Raw genomic sequence first — 22,043 nt, forward strand, 5'->3', positions numbered from 1 at the left:
CTCAACATCACTCATCATCAGGGAAACACAAATCAAAACCACACTGAGATACCACCTCACACCAGTCAGAGTGGCTAAAATGAACAAAGCAAGAGACTACAGTTGTTGGAGAGGGTGTGGAGAGATGGGCACCCTCTTACACTGTTCACCAATATTTTAATAGTGGTGCATCATCCAGTCTTCTGATGAGAAGCAAAATAATTTTTGACATTTTAAGATGTGCGAAAGTTCAGAAAGTGGTAGGTTCACGTTCTCTATCTAAACAATTTTTCTCATGAAGTAGTGTATCCAAAGGCATTGAACCAGGAGAAAAATGAAGACAGGGCCAGATTGCATGCAAAAGATACAATAATGAGGAAACATTGACACTGCATAAAATAGAAACCTTAATAATGAAAATACAACTGGGAATCATAATTTCAGTAATAAGTGAAGGTTCCTAAAAATAAAGGATAAATTCCAAGAACACTACATTCTCAACTATCAGAAATCCAAAGGTGGCATGTTTGTGAGTCTGGAAGGTGAGTCACTACCAATATTCTCATAGTTCTAGCTCAGGATAGAGAGTAAGCAGACAGCAGAAGCACCTCAACGTCAGGGCGCAGTGGTTATTTCTATATGCTATGAAGGAAGTGTCAGTTGAATGATTTATCTTAGAGAAGCATAGAATTCACTACCAGAGGAGAAAATCACAATCAGATTTCCAGTTGGTGTATGGGGAAGGAAAAGAGGGAATGGAAGAGAAACTAAAATATGCCGTAAAAAACAGGAAAGGGAAATTGGAGAACTACTTAAGGAGAAAGAAGCAATATATATATATACATATATATATAAAGTAGGTGTTAGAAATTAAACTAGGTAAACATTGAAGTGATACATCTTTATAGAATTATATATATTATCATTTTGTATCTCAAAAATCCAGCTGAATTAGCAAAAATAATCAGACTTCCAACCCGCAAAAGGAAGAAGAGAAAAAAAAATTGTAACAAGTTGACAAAAAAGTATCACACAAAAGAAAATATAGTGTCTGTATTAATAACAATTAAGTCACATTTCAAAACCAAAATCTTTGAATGAGAAAAATGGTTATACAACTATAATACAGATTATATATTAGATGCATAATATATGCATAAAGGCCCATTAATATGTAATTATAAGGATTATTAATACATAATCATTTATGCACTACCCCTGTCACATACATAAAGACAATTACAAGAAAAAAATAAATGGATGGAAAAAAGATTATATGTGAATAATTTAATTGATCAAATAATCAAAAATCAAAACTATTACATATTTAATTTAATAACAATTATATGAATTATATACATATGCATGTAATTATATAGACATAATTTAATAATAAGAAGAATGTATAAAAACTTAACAAATGTTCTTTTAATACAAAATATGTAACTAAACTAATAACTCATTGGTGAGTGGAAAGTATCCCGGACTCAATAAGGACAGATTAGTGTTCTTGGAGATGGTTCGATAGGAAATGTTAAAAATAAATTGTAGAGATAAAAATAAGTCTAAAGTGTAGAGAACAGGGGCACGTGGGAGGCTCAGTCAGTTAAGTATTCGACTTCAGCTCAGGTCATGATTTCGTAGTTTGTGGGTTCAAGCCCCACGTAGGTCTCTGTGCTGTCAGCTCAGAGCCTGGAGCCTGCTTTGGATTCTGTGTCTCCCTCTCTCTCTGCCCCTCCCCAACTTATGTTTTGTCTCTCTCTCTCACACAAAATAAATAAACATTAAAAAAATTTTTTTAATGTAGGGAACATAAGGGGCGCCTGGGTGGCTCCGTCCGTGAAGCATCTGACTTCGGCTCAGGTCATGATCTCATGGTTTGTGGATTTGAGCCCTGTGTCAGGGTCTGGGTTGACAGCTCAGAGCCTGGAGTCTGCTTCAGATTCTGTGTCTCCCTCTCTCTTTGTCTCTCTGCCACTCACACACTGTTTCTCTCTCTCTCAAAAATGAATAAACATTAAAAATAAAAAAAAATAGAATGTAGAGAACATAAAAGAAATGTGGGAATGAAGAACAAATGTGGGAATGAGAGAAGAAAGAGTGGAAAACAGAATGCATTTGAAAACAAAGATACGTAATGTATAAAGTTGTCAAATCACTATGCTACACACCTGAAACTAATGTAGCACTGTGCGTCAACTCTATTCTAATAAAAAGAAAGAAAGAAAACAAAGATGCCTAACATTTACTGGAGGTGTCTTGCAGATGTCACCCCATGGGTGAGGCTCTGGGAACCCCCGGTTGAATGCGTAGAAAGGAAGTCTCACCCAGGCATGGACAACGGAGACATAAGACTCACAGCTAAAGAGGTAACCTGAAAGCAGGGAGAAGAAACATAATGAATGTCATTCAACAATACAGCCGTGAGACCGACCGCTGATTTGTGAGCACAAGTAATAGAACCAGAGAACCACAGAATCACAACTTAAACATAAGGAAGAGAAAGAAACAGAAAACTGCCAACCTAGGATTCTATACCCAGTAGATGCCCTGCAAAACGGAAAGTGTGATGTAAATGTCTCAGACAAACCTGCCGGCATCCCTGCACTACTGGACACTCTAAAGTAAGGTGTTCAGACCAAATGCAAGTGATCCCGGATCGAAGGGCAGAGGTGGCATGGGGGTCAGCAGGTAGCATATGAATCACTGGCCCAACTGGTGTGGTTGTGAACAAAAGCACGTGGATAGGGATGGCATGGCAGGAAAGGGTAGCATTGTTTTCTCAAGCCTACACATCACCTCTACCTGCAGTGCCACTCCTTAGGTCCTCATTAAAACCAAGGACACTTTGGGTCACCTGGGTGGCTCAGTTGGTTAAGCATCTGATGCTTGGTTTTGGTTCAGGTCATGATCTCACAGTTTGTGGGTTTGAGCCCCTCATTGGGCTTCATGCTGGCAGTGCAGAACCTGCTTGGGATTCTCTCTCTCTCTGACCCTCCCCTGCTCTTTCTCCCGCTTTTTCTCAAAATAAATAAACTAAAAAAGAACATCAAGGGCATTTTAAAAGTTAACTGTTCTTTAAAAATCCCCAGTTTATAAATATGAAAAGAATGACAAAAGTTAAATATATTTCAGAAGTGCAAATTAACGTACTGGTTGGACGGTTGGAGATGATTATTATGAATTGTTGATGAAATGCTTAAGTGAATTGATGATGGTAACTTGGTGCTATGGCCTGGAGTTCACATGCTTGAGCCTTAGCTTCCAGGGTGGCTGTCCCTGGAGCTAGTCCTTCGCTGAGGTCAAGTGAGGTCATAAAAAGGGGGCCCTGATCTGATGGGATCACTGTCATTTAAGAAGGGACACCAGCCAGGAATTTGATCCTGGACTTCTAGACCCCAGAACTGTGATGTGATAAATTTCTGTCATGTAGGCCAACCAGCCTGTAGGGTCTGTAGTGTTTAGTTATGGCTGCCTGAGCAGACAAGGACACTGGGCATTCGTGTGATGTCCCCTCTCTCAAATGAAGGTGTAGAATGGAGGGATGAGGCTGTCGCCACCCTGATTTGGTGGTTAACATGAATAGTATGTGTCTCCTCATGGGATTCAACACCAAGAATTCAATATCACCTACGTTTTGTCCTATAAAGGCAATACTTAACTCTAAGCATGAGGATTTAATTTTCAGTCATGAAAATATGGGGATTAAAGAGCACAATCCTTAAACTGAGAAGCTGTTTCTCTTAACTGTCACATCTGACATACTCCTCAAGGAACTCAACATGCACATGAATGCCCGCAGAAAACGGGGCCTCCCCACTGGATCATGGCCTCTTTCCCTCAGTCAGCCTTAGCTGCCCCTCCAATGGCTGCCTTCTGGTATTTGCCATTCCTCTGAAATGTTGATCTAAATCTTTCACTTGGATTTAAGCAGCTTCCCGTGTAATGTGCTCCCCACCCCAAATCCTCCCGTGAGCCCAACCTGGTGTTTACCTTCCAACCACATCCGCACTCTCTTCACTAGTTTAAAACTTTTTTTTAATGTTTTATTTATTTTGATACAAAGAGAGACAGAGCATGAGAGGGGGAGGGGCAGAGAGAGAGAAGGAGACACAGAACCGGAAGCAGGCTCCAGGCTCTGAGCTAGCTGTCAGCACAGAGCCTGACGCGGGGCTCGAACCCACAAATGTGAGATCTGACCTGAGCCGAAGTCCGAGGCTTAACCGACTGAGCCACCCAGGCGCCTCTCTTCACTTGTTTAGATTCCCTGTCATGTCACCATAACATTCTCTTTAAAACACCTCTATTCCTTGCTACTTTAATTCCTGGTCATAGTCGTCTGTAGAAAACCTGTGCCTCAAGACCCGAGTGGAGCCCACTCTCCATATTTAGAGGAAAATGCTTGACCCTGCTCACTGGTATCACCCTAAGTTCATGACAGCAGTCCTCAAATTGACCAGCAACTCTCTTCCAGTTTTGCTTCCACTTTGGTATGTTTGCTCTCCTGCTCGCCCAAACAATAGTTCCCACCCTCTGCACCTTGTAAAGCCTCTCACTCTGGGCAGTGACCTTTCTTTACTTTTATTTAAGAAGACAGGTACAACTAGACTGACTTCTCTTGCTATTCCACCACCAAAGATGTCAGCCACCCTGCATCTAGAAGCCTCTCTACTTCCAACCTTCTATGATGGATGGATGATCTCTGTGCCTGTCAAAGGCCAATCCCTCCAGTGGCTCCTTGTTGCCCTTAGAATTAAGTCCAGACCCCTCACCATGGCTTCTGTATCCTACCAGCTCCCACCTGTGACTTTCACATCTTTTTGTAGACCTGTTGTGACCTCCAGTCACATTCCATATTTTTTGCTCTTGCCTTTGTGTTTGCTGTTACCCCGCCTGGAGAACTCTACCACACACAGGTCCTTGCAAGGTTGTGTCCCTTTAAGGTCATGTACGCCATAGCTGGAAGGTCACTATCTCAGAGAGACCTTCGCTAACATCCCAACATAAGAACCTGTCTGTGGGGCTTTCTCTCACACTGTTTCTCCCGTCTTTTCTTACCTTTCTCCTTCCTCACTTCTTCCTCCTCTCCCTTCTTTTTCTACTTCTCTTTCTTCTTAATCTTCACAGCAGTTATCCATATGAGAAATGATTTCTTGTTTATTCCTTTATTGTCTTTTCTCCCCTCTATAATTTAAGTCCCATGACTGTTCTGTTCATTGACATGTCTTCCTTGCTTATAACATTGCCTACCTGATACCTAACAGCCACTGGCTGAGATTCAGTGAAAAAGTGAATACAGGCTGTACTGAATCTAAGGTGGATCCCGTGATCCCTTCCTCCTGTGTTCCTGCCTCTGGGTAATCCCTTCCCTTGAATATGGTAGAGCCAGGAAATTACTCCTAACTAACAGAATATGGCACAGGTAGAGAGATATTCATGAGTATATGCACATAATTACAGGACAAGATCACCCAATATTTTGGTGCCACCTTGCTTGAGTGTGACTATCTCTCTCCTTCACCATCTGTGAAGAAGAAAGCTGCCACAGGGGAGGCCCCTGGCAGGGAACTGGGGTGGCCTATGAGAGCAAGGATGATCTCCAGACAGCAAACAGCTAGAAGTCCTCAGTCCTACAGATGCCAAGAAACCAAATCCTACAATAACCCAAGGGAGCTGGAGGGATAGTTTCTTCCCCATTTGAACTTTTGATTAGATCTGAAACTAGGGTTTCACCTGAGCTGTGGCTTCCTTAGACCCTGAACAGGACACCCCGATAATCTGTGCCTAGACTTCTGATCCACAGAAGCTAGAAGTGAAGAAGTGTGTCTCTTTAAGCTATTGTGGGTGTGGCATTAATGTTATGCAGCAACAGGTGACTAATACATCTATACACCTGACTAATACATCTATACACCTGACTTCTCTGACTTCAGAGATGTCTGAGGCAGCTGCTGGGGGCCATGTGTGGCTGTAACTGGCTCACAGTGCCTCTTGCTTTCTAGCTTAATCCTGTAGACCTTCCAGACAATGAGGGCTTGCTTTATGGAGTGCCAACATAGCTCAGGAAGCTTTATCAGAGCTTAGTGTGATGAGTATGAATGATGGGAGGGGGATTTTGATGTCTGTCTCCATAATTGCTCTCCAAATGGACGATATCCTACTTGTTATGTGAGGAGCGGCATTTCAAGTATGTTCCTCAGAATGGAAACTGTTTTCGATATCATATATATATGAAAAACAACTCTGGTTATTAAAATGTCACTTACTTACTTACTATTAATTTTTTAAAATCTAAGTTAGGGGCGCCTGGGTGGTCAGTTAAGCATGTGACTTAGGGCTCTGGTCATGGTCTCACAGTTCATGTGTTCGAGCCCTGCATCAGGCTCTGTGCTGACAGCTCAAAGCCTGGAGTCTGCTTCAGATTCTGTGTCTCCTTTTCTCTCTCTCCTTCCCCTGCTCTCTCTCTCTCTCAAATAAACATTAAAAAAATAAAAACATTAAAATATAAATTTAAAAATTATAAATACAAAGTGCATTTTTAAGGATACACTATAAATACTGTCTTACAATTTTTGCAACAGAAATAGAATGTACACTGACCCTCGTCATGGACTCTGCTGTGTCTCCATGACCCTGAAGGTGATGGGAAGCCTTCTTAGAAGTACTTTTATCCGCTTCCTTCTTTGAGTCAGGAGTCTGCATTTGGTACCCATTTTAGTCCCTGTCTCAGAACCTGCAGGGTGACTCTGGACCCGAGGTTGTTGTTGATGGGGTGGGTGGAGCCTGCCTGAGGCTGGAAGGTCAGGTTCGCTGCCTGATTGCCTCCTGAGCACAGGAGCAAATGCAGCTGGTGCAGCGACTTCTGGCTGAGTCTCCGTTCCGGCACTTTCCAGAAGAGGAGAGCAGGGAGCAGGTGAGGGGTTAGCACCGCGCTGCTCGGCCAATAACACCAACTTAGGCACAGAATCAGATGTGAGAGCGCACACAGTTTTGAAAGCTTGAAGGAACATAGCCCCTTCATAGAAATCAAATTGACAGCCACATTTTCTACCTTTGATCTCAAGTAGGTGGTTTAACCACCTGGTGATAAGAACATATTTTTAAGCAAAGAATTTGTTTTGTATCTTCCTATATCTGCTTAATCACTCCTCACTGCAAGATTCTTAGGGTCAGACGTTCTGTCTTATTTATTTTTGTAAACTGCTCAGATCCATTTTGTGATGGATTATTAGATAAACAGTGGGTGCTCAAAAAACAGAGTGGGTGCTCCTGTGGAGGGAACGGAGCCCAAATGGGGAAAAAGAAGATAAAAAGGAAGGAAAAGGAAAGGAGAACCAATAGGAGGGTGAAGGGAGGAGAGAGGAAGGGAGAAAAGAAGAAAAATGTGGTCTATTCCATAATTACAAACAGAATTTTCTAGATTGTTCTTAATACTTATCAAAACTCAACTACTCCTTCTTATTAAGTGATATCTTTTAATACATTTAACCACGAGAGAAACTCTTCACAATAAAGCATTTCAGAATGTGTGAAGAAATGCCAGTTTAGTGAAGTGAATGATTACTAAAATAAAAGCATAAGTATAGGCAGTAGTAAGCAGTGACTTTTTCCTTTTTGCAAACATTGTAGGGCAGGAGGGCATTTAAAAATGCCTCCAGTGGCATCGATGGACGTGGTAAAACTTGCGAACACCCATTCCATCATTAACGGGACCAGGTGCTTCTTTTTAGTAGTTCTCAAGCCAGATTAGTGTATTATTAATTAATACGATTAATACTATTATTAATTACTTTTAATTCTTTTTATCTCATTTTTGATAAATCATACTCTAATTTTGACCCAGAGATTAGGACCATGTAATGTCCGGTTTGATTTGCTCCAAAACACAGAGAGCTGAGACAGGGGAGGTCTCAGAGCCCCGAAGGCGCAGCGCCGGAGGACGTGGAGATGTGTAGTCACTTTACCCAGGATCTCTCAGGAGGTGCGCGATCAAGGTGCTTCCGCAGATCACGCACTTCAGGGTTTGCGGAGCCGACACCACCATGGAATTGGTCAATAGCACACTCCCTGATAAGCTGAGTATAATGACGTCTGTGTAATATATAATGAGGTCTTCTTTCTCCCCGTTGGTAGACATTTGAAAACCTTTAAAAATATTCTAGAACAAAAATGGATGTTACATTCTTTACCATTTGCTTTAAAAAGGATTTTCCACTCGTTCGTCTCTAGAAGGTCATCTTTGAGATGTACCAGCCCGCCCGTCATTAGGCCCCTCTTGCATTCATATTTAACTTTCTTTCATTCGGTGGCCTTTATTAGCTGGGCTCCTGCGGCTTGTAGCACACTTTAAACAGCAACACTGGGAGGATGTAAATGCAGAATAATGTATCAGGACTCAAATTTGCATGGTCAAATGTCAAAAAAATTAGGCCTTCCCCAGAACCATGTCAAGAGAAATAACATAAGTGGGCAAACCCAACAGTAGGCACGCCATTATCATTTAGCGCAAGCTGTCATCACTGCCAGGGAGCGAGAGCAGTGGTCGTTAGCTGAGACTGCCGGGGGACATTGCAATTCTCCCCCCCCCCCCGCCCTTTTCTTAAAAAAAAGATTTTTATTTTTTCCCCATCATCTGACAGTGTTTCACAGAGCACCGCAATGCAATGCTGCGTTCCTGACAGGAGAGTGGAGAGATGGGGGCTGGCATCTCTGGAGCAGGGCGCGTCCGGGCGAGGGACCCGGGCTCGTCCACCGTCAGCTGGCGGGTGCGGGGACCGGTTACCTATCGGATAAATACTCATTAAGAGTAATCACTTTATTTCAGCTTTGTAATGACATTAACAAGCCTGGAATACAGGGAATTACACGAGTCAGAACAAATAATTGAATATTCTGCTGCGGAGAGAGCGGCGCCGAGCCGGCCTGCATGTCAGGCCGGCTCTGAAGCCAGCGCAAGCACGCAATTAGATAATAAGCTTAAACAGCATTAAATTGGCGCCGCTCCTACCGCCGCGGAGAAAAAGGAAGTATTAATTGTTCAACTCTCACCTGCTTGTGGTTTCATACCATGCGAGTACTGGTAAGGCTCCGCTATTTCTCTCTAAACGGACGTATTTGCAGGATTGAAACAAACCAATAAAAATGGAATATAAAGAGAATTTGAGGAAGAATGTAGGAGGGGAGGGGGTGAAACAGCTGCTGGTGACTAACCAGGTTAAGGCGGGGCTGGGGCTTCCTCTGTGGAAAAAATAAGAGAGGCGTGAAAACTGGGCTGAATTTTTAAATGTAATGATATGAGCAAGTGTCCCGGATGCCTCTCTCTCTGCAGTATTGCAGCAGCGACTTTCTTTCAAAGCTGCCTTCAAGTCTCCTGAGTACGTGCACTGTGGAAGGAACCCGGCGTTCGGTTCCGTAGAATTAGCTCAGCTCAGCAGATGGGTGTGGACGCTGAAATAGAGACAGACGAGGATACATGTGCACATACAGACAGAGGCTCACACACAGATGCCGTGTAGACAGACACAGGCACATACGTGGACACAGACACAGACATCGACTCAGGCTTATACACAGATGCAAGCACGCTTCTAGTCGGTTCATCATTACTCATAGAAAATGTTACATGTCAGTAAAGCTTTTGAACAGAACGCATGCTTCTGTGTTGTGGCAGACGGGAAAAGATGGCAGAAAGCTGGGAAACAGCGTGAGCCTTTTCTTAACTTGTTTAATTTATTAGCAAATCAGAGCCCTGCAAAAAGAGACAGCTGCATTTTTGACACCCCATCCTAGTGCCACACAGAGGTATCATTGGGTGTCCTTGATGGCCTGGAGCGCGAGTTAACCCAACGGGATGCAGCGAGTTACAGGTCCTGTTCCAGGAAGCGGAAGGCAATCCCCAGTCGCAGCGTGCCTGGCCTCCACGCAGAGAGGACAGCGGCTTCCCTTCCAGGCAGGGCTGCCGAGATCAGAGCCGCCAGAGATGAGATGTGAGAGCCGGGGTGCTCGGGGGATGACAATTTGGGAGGCATCCATTTATAGCTGGTTCCGACCATAACTCCAAATCCGTGTGGTTATTCAGACGAGCCAATCAGTACTGGATATTTGGTAGGCAAACTCAATAATCATTTATAATCCTGACAGGTTAAGGGCCTCCAAGGCAAAACTTAATATACGCAATGGGTTTGAAAATAAGAGAAAACAAATAAAGAAATCTCTATATTCCTGAGCAAATGTCTTTTCTTTCTCTAGTCCTACAATCTTCCAATCAGAGATTTGCTTTATCATCCCTGTCCTCTCAGGGAGCATAAAATCATTTTCAATCTGTCTTTCTAAGTAGACCATCATCCAGCTTCCGTCTAGGTCTGGCTGAGGCTCACGTGGGGGTTAGAACGTTATTCTTTAATAAAGACAGGAAGAGAAGGAAACCAGAGCCAACCCGAGGACACTTTAGAATGTGTCAATAAATTTAAGATTGAGAACTAAACTAGAAATTCAAGAGTTTAGCACATCTGTCCTGTAAAATAACTTGGGATTGTGAGAAGAAAGAATTAGGGAGAAGGAGTAAGGCAAATCATGAGAGACTCTTGAATGCTGAGCACAAACTGAGGGCTGAAGAGGGAGGGAGGAAAGGGAAGGGGGTGATGGTCTTGAAGGAGGGCACTTGTGGGGAAGAGCACTGGGTGTATATGGAAACCAACTTGGCAATAAACTATTTAATTAATTAAAAAATTAGCATTAAAAAAGAAAGATTATTCACTAGTCCAATCTTTTGGAGGGATAAACACTTAGCATGTTGCATCGCTCACGATGGGTACCTAATTTGTCCTAAAAAACATATCCAGGTAGACATTTCTCAGCTAAAGAACTGAAATTAAAATGAGGAGCCACAGGAATTCTTCCTTCCTTCCTTCCTGCCTTCCTTCCTTCCTTCCTTCCTTCCTTCCTTCCTTCCTTCCTTCCTTCATCTTCCTTCTCTCTCCCTCCCTTTTCCTCATGCCCTCTTCTCTCTCTCATTATACAATGACTCTAGTTCAGTTACAATGAGTCAGTTATAGGGGGACCTTAGCTTACCTACAATGTGTACTAATCATATGAAGAACTGTGTTAATTACCATGTAGTCAAGAAGAACGTGTGTATTTGTTGATTATTTCATAGGAGAGATCTTCAAGTATGTCCATTCCTCTTGGGTCTACAAGTTGCATAGGACACGGATAGAAACGAAATCAAGAGTTACATTATGGAAAAAATCCCGAATTAATCCACAGAAAGGAGTTATTTATGTAATCTGCCAATCAATATTGATTGATCACCTTCTATGTACTAGGCACCACACTCTGTGGTTGACATAAAACACACCAAACTTCCTTTTATGCCCTTGGAGGAGCTGGCCATGGGCAATGAGAGGCAGAACATGGTATTCACCATAACGTTTCTTTTTCAAAGGAATTCTTTGAACAAAGCATGCTTGTTAAGAGGAAATCAAGAGAGACATGACTTTCGGCAGCACAGTCCTATGGGGGTGGCAGTAGACAAACTACAGGAGATAATGGGACAAGAGAAATGGGACAAGGAAGGAGCGAAAGGTCAAGTGTCCTCCAAGTGACCCTTGTCCATGGCCATCTCACTTAACATCCGGACTCCAGATGTTCAGTAGATTTATTACACTCCACGTGTACTGGAGAAGTGAAGGCTGAAGAATCCTGCTGTTACTTTTTATCTTATCAGCACAGAGGAAATAATAGCATTCTGTGCAGATATGGAAACTTGGGAGAGAAAGGGTGTCTCTGTACTTGGGATGTTCGTGAAGGTGGAGAAGGTGTGTCTGACTCTGCAGAGGAATTGCAGCTCTACTCAAGCATGGGGCAATCCTCATTGAAACCTTTTTTTAAGCCCTGAGTCTTGGAAGGAGGGCAACTGGGATGGATCATTTCATGCAGATAGAGTAGGTTGTGCAAAACCATGGAGACATAAGAGAATGTGGTCTTCGTTATGGTGAGTAACTGGGATGGCAACTTTTCCTGAAGGTGATGAGAATCCATGGTGGGTTTAGAGTGAGGTGCAGGGGTGAAGGGCTCATCTTGGTTATATTGTCATAAGGTGGAGATCACAATGGAGAGAGACTGCAGGAAGTGAGGTCAGAGCAATAAGACCAGGAAGCAAAGTATTCTAATAGCTTTTGGGGATTTGGCTCTATTCACTCAAAGAAGCTTTAAGAGGAGCTGTGCTCCCTTGTTGGGCACTCGCCCATCTTTAAAGAGAATGTCATCAATGTTTTGCCAACAAAATGATGGTGCCTGCGTTATGGTGGACACTTGGAGAGGCTGGAATTCAGTGTGGCTCTCAGTGACAGAAGACATAGAGTCATAGTGATTTTGATAAAAGATAAGTTTAATTCTTTCACATGCGAGAGGAGTTTGGAGGTGGGCATCGCAGAGATCCATGATTCTGGAAAAGGCGCACCATCCCTCCCCTGTGCCACGGTTGGCAAAACCTTCCCACATCCAGATGGCTTCGTGAGCTCTGGCCATTGCCTCTGCAAGGTGAGGAAGGTTGTGCCAGAAGCCCCGCATTTGGTTACACGCTGTTATCCAGAAAACAGGCAACTGGCTACTTCTGACTGGAAGGAAGGTGGGGAATAAGATTTTTGTTCTGTGCACTCGTGTGCCCAGCTAAAGCCTGGGCTGTCCACTGTCAAGAAGAGAGGAAGACTGACATGAGAGAAGAACCAGCAACCTGCTTCTTCAACTCTTCCCCAGACTGAGGTTTTGTACTACCCCTGCAGGCCGAGGCACCTTTTCCACTAAATATCAATAAATGTAACAGAAACTAAATATTTTTAATGAAACCAGAAGGCTCTCAAACAGATAAAACACAAATCCATGTCAGTCTTCTCAAAACACTTCATAAGAAAAGTACAGTAGCAGCACAGTTCAGCAACGCCTCAGAACGACCTCTCGGTCTATTTTGGATGCTCCCCATGCTGCCTCCTCAGCCGGATCTGGAGCCAGAGCTGGGATCGAAAGCCAAGCCCCGTGTAGCTGGATCTCATTGCAGGTCATGATGTAAGCTTTGCTCAAGGAGCAAAGTCATAGCCAACATTTTCAACTGGCACACTGTGCGTTCTTTAAACATTTATAGTGGGAAATGAAAAGTAATGCTCTTAACTGAAAACGGGCCAGAGAATGATAGCTATGGTCAGCTCGAGCCTGACGGGAGCACGTCAGTGTCAGGTCAGAGAACTGGGCTGTGGCTGCTGACTCTGGTCCGATGGACTCCCTCCCAGTTCTGTGGAACAGAGGCTGCCTGCATGCATATTCAAACATCACTGTGTTTTCATGGCTTGCTAGCTGCGGCCTTGGGCAAAAGTGGCATGGTAAGACTTAAATCCTTTGTCCACATATTTGTCCAAATGGTAAATATGTTTGCTGACATGACCACAGTGTCCATGGTCCTTAGTCCAAACCTACCAAGTGTGAAATCCAGGGAGCCTCATGGATTGATGGAGGTTGTTTTTTCCTTTTGTCTTTTTTTCACATGTATTGTGGGATTAATTTTCTCTTGAAGTGAGTTATATTAATTTTTAAATTTTAAATATGAGGCAAAACAATTGAAGGTGAGATATAAAACAGCCTTTTCTTAGATAATACGATTGTCTTCGTGGAAAATGCAGAAAAATCTGGAGGTAACTGTAGGAATTAATTGGAGAGCTCAGAAAATGGTTGGATGAAATGCTGCTCTTAAATATAAGCATCAACCAATTGTAAAATGTAATTTTAAAAATCCCACTCAAAATAGCAACAAATATACACATGAATAAATGTAACCAAGTATGTAAGAGCTTCATTTTAGAGACTATGGAACTTTATTGAAAGACGTGGAAAAAGACAGATATCCCAAGTTAATGGATGGGGCAAGCACATCATCTTTTCTATAATTCATTCAATACATGTAATGAATGTACATTAAATGCTTTACATTTTTCCATAAAACTAGATAGTTTCATCCTAACTTTTGGTAATAGTCTAAAGTGGCCAAGATGATCCTGAGGAATCAGAAAAGGAGAATCTCACCTTATCAAAAAGCAAGAATAATGATAACGCTGTGATGTTTAGTGTCAGGCGGGAACCGAGATGAACATGTGAACTAACTGGACATATAGAAGGTGCAGGCACAGAGACACAAACACGCACTCTCATATTCATGTGTGAAATGGACACATGGTGGACAGGTCCCTGCAAGTCAGTGGGATACTTGGCTATCCACGTGGAAAATTAAATGAATTGAATTACAGATATATTAGAGGCCTAAATGAGCAAAACAAAACTTCAAGTTGCATTGTGTCCTCCATGTGTGGACGGGTTTTTTTCTAGAAAGCATAAAAAAGAAGAAAGTGGGGGAAAAATAACTATGTCTTTCACTATATTAAAATAAGATGAAATTTTTCTGTATGATAAACCTTCCCTAAACTGAGCACCCTGAAAAGTCACAGATTAGTCACGGACTAGGGAAAGGACACGCCAACGATGTAACATATGACAGACAAAAATAAGCTTCCGTAATAGGTAGCATTCCATAATGCAATGTTTATAGGAACTCAGCGGAAACATTGACAACCTGGATCCAGGAATTTATGGGGAACAAACCTAAAAGGACCCGTGGGAATGGACCCCCATTCCAGCATCACCCAGAAGAGTTTCACCATCTAAAAATCCTTCGTGCTTCACCTATTCTCCCCACCCACAACCCAAAACCATGGCAACTTAAGTTCTTCTTAAAGATCCATTACAGTTTACCCTTTCTAGAATTTCACATAGTCTGAATCACATAGTGTAACCTTTTCAGTACGGCTTCTTCCACTTAGCAATATGCACTTAAGGGGCCCACATGCTTTTCCATGGCTTGATGGCTCATTTCATCTTATTGCTGAATAATATCACCTTGCTTGGAGGCATCCCGTTTATTTTTCCATTCACTGATTACAGGATACCTTGCTGGCTTCCGGGTTTTGGAGATTATGTTACTACAAAACTTTTGCTGGTGCTGTGTGTATATGAATTTCTAACTCCACTGGGTCAACACCTAGGAACACAATTGCTTAAACACATGGTAGGACTACATTTAGCTTCAGAAGAGTCTGTAAAACTGTTTCCAAGATGGAAAACCATTTTACGTTGTTTTATGAATGGTGAATGAGAGGTCTTATCCCTCCGCATCCTTGTTGGCAAGTTGGTATTGTCAACTTCATTTTGTTTGATTTTAGCCATGTTAATAGGTGTGCTTCGGCAGCTTGTCACTGTTTTAATTTTCACTTCCTTAATGACATCTGATGTTGAAGGTCTTTTCCTATGCCTGCCTGCCATATACATCTTCTTCGGCAAGATATGTCTTCAGATATTTTGCACAATTTTAATTGGATTCTTTGTCTTGTTACTGTTGAGTTGAAGAGTTCTTTGTAGATTTTGGATAGAATTTTTATCAAATATGGATTTCGCATCTATTTTCCCCCAGCCTGTATATTATTTTTTCGATATCTTAACAGTTGAGTTTCATAGAGCAAAACTTTTCCATTTTTCCTTTCTCAGACCCATGCTGTTGATTCTGTATCTAAACACCTATGTCACACCAAAGGCCACTTAGATTTTCTCCTGTGTTTGCTTCTGGGAGTGTTGCAGCTTTTCATTTTACATTTAAGTCTGTGATGCATCTTGAGTTAAATTTTATGAAAGTATATGTTCTGTGATGACTCTTTTTTTCTTTTTCTTTTTCTTTTTCTTTTTTTGTTTCACATATAGATACCCAATTTTATAGCACCATTTTTGGGAAAGATTGTTATTTTTTCTTTTAAGTTTATTTATTTTGAGAGAGAAAGAGATAGACCATGAACAGGGAAGGTACAGAGAGAGAGGGAGAGAAAGAGAATCCCAAGCAGACTCCACACCAGCAGTGCAGAGCCTGATGTGGGACTTGATCCCATGAACCATGAGGTCACGACCTGAGCTGAGGTCAAGAGTCAGGCACTTAACTCCCTGAGCCACCCAGGCATCCAATTTTCTTGATTGAATTACCTTCATTCCTTTTAGAAAATCAGACATCGGTATAAATCTATTTCTGAGGTCACTATTTCTGGGATTCATTGACCTATATGTCTCAACTTTTACTGAAACCAAATCACTTTGGTTACTGTAAATTTTTGGTAAGTCTGGAAGTTGGGTAGTGTCAGTTCCTCACCTTTGTTCTTCATTATGGTGCTGACTCTTCTGTTTTTGTTTTTTGTTTTTGTCTTTTGTTTGGTTTTTGCCTTTCCATATAAACTTTACAATGTTTACCATGAACTAGATTGCCGGCATTTTATTTAGAATTGTGGTCTATATATCAGATTGAGAGGAATCTACCATAAAAACATGCCAAGTCTCCATATCCATGAATAAAGAATACTTCTTCACTGATTTATTTTGTTTGTATTTTGTTTTTCAGGTATAATTAACACGCAGTGTTACAACAGTTTCAGGTGTACAAGATGATGTGTCAACAATTCTATACGTTTCTCAGCACTCATCAAGGCAAGTGTACCCATAATCCCTTCTCCTATTTTAAGTGTCTTTTTTGCATTGGTCTGTTTTCTTTCTCAAGTTCCACATAGGAATGAAATCATAGGATATTTGTCTTTCTATGACTGACTGACTTCTCTTAGCATCATACCCTCCAAGTCCACTCATGTTGTTGCAAATGGTAAGATTTCATTCTTTGTTATAGCTGAAAAATATTCCATCAAATATATGTAAAATATCTGTGTCCAATCATCTATTGATGAACACTTGGTTTATTTCCTTATTGGGGTTATTTTAAATGAGGCCGCAATAAACATGGCGGTGCATATATCTTTTCATATTATATTTCATATCTTTTCATATTTCAAGTTCTTTGGGTAAATAACCAGTAGTGGAATTACTGGATCAGATGATAATTCTATTTTTAATTTTGTGTGAAACCTCCATCCTGTTTTTCACAGTGGCTGCTCCAATTTGCATTCCCACCAACAGTGCCCAGGGTTCCCTTTTCTCCACATCCTCGCCAACACTTGTTATTTTTTGTGTTTTTGATTTTAGTCATTCTGACAAGTGTAAAGTGATATCTCATTAGCATTTTAATTTGCATTTCCCTGATGATTACTGATGTTGATCGTCTTTTCATATTGTTCACCTGAATGTCTTCTTTAGAAAAATATCTATTCAGATCTTCTGCCTGTTTTTATTTATCTATTTATTTATTTTATTTGTTTTTAGTGTTGAGTCTTATAAATTACTTATATATCTTGGACATTAACTCCTTATTGGATGCATCATTTGCAAATATCTTCTCCCATTCGGTGGGTTGCCTTTTTGTTTTGTTGATAATATCCTTCACTGTGCAATTTAGATATTTGGTTGTCCTTGCTTTCGTTACTAAGATTTTTGTGATTTTCTAAATATAAATTCTGTACATATTTTATTATATGCATATGCAGGTGTTACATTTTTGTGGTGATAATGTAAATTATATTGCCATTTTGGTTTTAAGTTCCAATTGTTGATTGTTGGCACATAGGAAGGCAATTGAATTTTGTACGTTAACCTCGTATCTTGCAGCTCTTATGATAATTATTTATTATTACTAGGAGTTTTGTTGTTGCAAATGTTGATTTTCTGGGATTCTTTGCATAAACACATGCAGGACAAAAATTATTTTCTTTTTAATCTGTATATCTTTTATTTTCTTTTTCTTATTGAATTTGCTAGGAACTGGGGTGCCTGGGTGGCTCAGTCAGTTAAGCGGCCAACTTCTTCTCAGGTCATGATCTCTTGGTTCATAAGTTCAAGCCCCAGGTTGGGCTCTGTGCTGACAGCTCAGAGCCTGGAGCCTGCTTCAGGTTCTGTGTCTCCTTCTCTCTCTGCCCCTCCCCTATTCATGCTCTGTCTCTGTCTCTGAAGAATAAATAGACATTAAAAAAATTTTTTTAATGAATTAGCTAGGAGTTGTAGTACAATATTGAGTAGAAGTGGTGAGACGGGACAATCTTGTGTTGTTCCTGAGAAAATCATTTGATTGCTTCTTATTAAGTATGACATAAACTTGGTTTTAAATGTTCTTTACCATGTTGAGAAAATTTTCCTCTGTTTGATTTTTCTTGAGAGTGTTTATCATGAACAAATCAGGAGACTATAGATGTTGGTGAGGATATGGAGAAACGGGCACCCTCCTACACTGTTGGTGGGAATGCAAACCAGTGTGGCCACTCTGGAAAACAGTGTGGACGCTTCTCACAAAATTAACAATAGACTATTACGTCTGGTCCTTCTTTCTTTTTTCTCTGTCTAGTATTCTCATTAGGTGTGTCCTGCACTTTTCAGAATTGCTCCAGTGTTCTTGGATATTCTATCCTATTTGTTTCATTATTTTTTCTTTTTGCATTTCAGTGTGGGAAGTTTCTAGTAACATGTTCAAACTCTCTGACCCTATTTACTCCTAAGAATGTGAACCTGGGATTCTATGAGGGAAATAACGTAGGGTCACTGGACACATTTACCTTTAGGTTCAGGATCCACAAAGTTTGGTTTTTGTTTTTGTTTTTTTTATAATAATTTATTGTCAAATTGGTTTCCATATAACACCCAGTGCTTCTCCCCACAAGTGCCCCCCACCATGACCATCACCCCCTTCCCTCTATCCTCCTCCCCTTTCAGTCCATGGATCGTCTCCAGTATTCAGTAGTCTCCCTTGATCTGTGTCCCTCGCTCTTCCCCGCTCTCTTTCCCCCTTCTTCTCCCCATGGTCCCCTGCCAGGTCTATCCTGCTAGACCTATGAATGCAAACATATGGTATCTATCCTTCTCTGCCTGACCTATTTCACTTAGCATGACTCCCTCAAGGTCCATCCACTTTCCTTCAAATGGCCATATGTCATTCTTTCTCATTGCCATGTAGTACTCCATCGTGTATATACACCACATCTTCTTGATCCATTCGTCAGGTGATGGACATTTAGGCTCCTTCATGTTTTGGCTATTGTTGATGGTGCTGCTATGAACATTGGGGTACATGTGCTCCGATGCATCAGCATTTCTCTATCTCTTGGGTAAATCCCTAGCAGGGCTATTGCTGGGTCATAGGGGAGTTCTATGGATAGTTTTTTGAGGAACCTCCACACTGTTTTCCAGAGCGGTTGCACCAGTTTACATTGCCACCAACAGTATAGGAGGGTGCCTGTATCTCCACGCCCTCGCCAGCAACTATAGTCTTTTGATTTGTTCATTTTAGTGACTCTGACTGGCGTGAGGTGGTATCTCAGTGTGGTTTTGATTTGAATTTCCCTGATGATGAGTGACACTGAGCATCGTTTCATGTGCCTGTTGGCCATCTGGATGTCCTCTTTGGAGACGTGTCTATTCAGGTCTTCTGCCCATTTCTTCACTGGATCATTCATTTTTCATGTATGGAGTGGAGTTTAGTGAGCTCCTTGTATATTTTGGATACTAGCCCTTTATCTGGTTTTTAATAGGACTTTACACTCGTAAGGGAGAATAAGACCCTAAGTGCTTGGCCCCAGAATAGAAAAACTCAGAGTATAAGTTGCACTTTTCAGCTCGCTGAAGGTTTAGGTGGAAGCCCAAAGGACGCTACCGTTTGGCTCTTCCCATTCTGTCTCTGTCTTCCACACTCTCTCACCGTGTTTTCAGAGAGCCATTCCTCAGTACATCACCTGCACATGATTCCTTATCTTAGGATCCACTTCTGGGGAACACAGCTTGAACTTGGTCCAATGAGATCTTATTATTTTATTAGATATTTGATCCTTTTAAAAAGGTTTTTTCTTCATTATGTTGTCTAGCTTTTGATTTGTCTTTAGCAAGATGTTGGGACCAAATCACCTAGTTCATTACTGCAAGTAGATGTCTGCATTTACCTTTTCTCAGCTTGATGGCATTATCTTTTTTTGAAGCACACTTTATACCCAGTGTGGGGCTTGAACTCATGACCCTGAGAAGAAGAGTTGCATGCACTACCAACTGAGCCAGCCAGGCGCCCCCAGCGCATCACCATAATATCAACGCCATGAGCATGGTTAGCAACACCCCCGTTTTGCCCAGGACTGTTTTGTGCTGGTTTTACCATTGGAAACACTGCATCCAGAGAAACCCCTTAATTCTGAGCAAACAAGGATATTTGGTGTCCTCAGCCAAGACACACACACACACACACACACACACACACACAAGAAGAAAAGAAAAAGAAAAAAGAAAAAAAATGAGAGAGAGGAAATAAAACCATGCACAAAAAAACCAAAAACAAAAAAAACCTCTCTTACTAGAGCAACTGGGAGCAGAGCCTTTTTCTCTCCTTTTATGTATGTGAGTTCCAACTGTGTTCTTTATTCTGCTTCCTTGTTTGTTGTGAGAATGTAGTCACTACCTCTTTGTCTGTCTTTGTCTGTCTTCTCAATGTCTCTGCTAAATAACCTAAGTCTCATTCCTACTAATGAAGCAAAACATTTCTCTTCTACACTAAAATGGATTCTACTTGTGACCTGTTCTATTCAATGAAAACATCTAGACTTGGAAGGGGCCTGGGGTAGATCTGGGAGCTCTGCTGCTAAGTTTGGCACTCTGTCATTAGAGCAGTAGATATCACTGTGGCTCTTTCGAACAATTCACAGTCTTCCCTCTGTCTCCCTTAATAACCTCATGTTCCCAGGACAACAACTACGTGGACAGCGAGTGCCAGCTGCGTCCCTGGATGGTCCTACTCCGGGAAGGCAGTGGGGTTGCATGACACAGACATGCGTGATGCTGGGAGGGGGTCTAACCCCGTGCATTAGGGTGAGCCAGGCAACTATCTCTACAACACCTCCTACACCACTGACTCTCAAAGCATGGTCTCCAGATCATAGTATGAGTGCCACCTAGGCATGTGTTACCAACACAAGTTCTTGAGCCCTACCTCAGACCTGCTAGATAAGAAGGTCAGGTTTGAGCCCAAGCAAGTCCTCCTGCTGGTGTTGGTGTACCGTCAGTTTGAGAACCCATCTTTCAGAGGACACTTTCAGCTTCATCACCTGCCTGTACCCTATTACAGTCCATTTTTTTTTCTCAATAATGAAGAACAGAGAAATATAACCGCATACCCTGTGATGCTGGTCACCTCCTCAGGCAACAGATGGCCTTCTATAGAATAGTACTTAAGAAGAGTGTGGGCCGAGAAACAGACAAAACAGAATTTCCTAAAGCTGGCTGTTCCCGGAGAGTTCAGTGTATGAAACAACCAGTGAATTCTGTGCCCATAACCCTTCTCCATACTTCCATGTTGTAAAGTAGGTTTCCTGATCACATTCTGTGTTGTGTGGGATTAGCCAATCCATATTTCCTTGGAGAACAGGGATGGTTAAGGATCCATTGGCTGGAAAGACAAATCTTATTCCATAATAGGTAGCTATTTCTGTGAGGAAAAAAACCTTTGGCCATTGCAGAATGGAAGACGGCCAGTGGAGTCTATTTGCCAGACCACATCATAGCTGGTTGGTCTCCTCAAAGAACAGTGCCACACTGGGTGTCAGCGTTGGTCTTTGTGCCTCGCGTGGTGGACAGTCAGTAGTTAAATCAGCTTTGGTGAGTTCTGCTCCATGCTGAGTCCAGGCAACCTTCATCTCTACTATCACAAAGTCTATTCATATGCCTATTTTTCAAATTCCATGTTGGCTAATAAGCTAGTTAAAGTTGACTGCTGAGTTATTTTGTCTACTTGGGTGTCACTGTTTCTTTCATGGTAGATACCCTCCCACTGAGTGTTAGTATGTCATACGAATATCTTCACATATCATGTCTCACCCTGTATATGCATACATTGATTTGCCTTAATCAGACCTCTTTGTTTTTTGTTGTTGTTGTTATTGTTTGTTTTTTTTCCATAATATTTTATTGTCAAATTGTTTTCCATACAACACCCAGTGCTCTTCCCCTTAAGTGCCCTCCACCATCACCACCACCTCTTTTCCCCCCTCCCCCTTCCCCCTCAACCTTCAGTTCATTCTCAG

This window comes from Suricata suricatta, chromosome 6 (genome assembly GCF_006229205.1).
Source record: "Suricata suricatta isolate VVHF042 chromosome 6, meerkat_22Aug2017_6uvM2_HiC, whole genome shotgun sequence".
NCBI lineage: Eukaryota > Metazoa > Chordata > Mammalia > Carnivora > Herpestidae > Suricata > Suricata suricatta.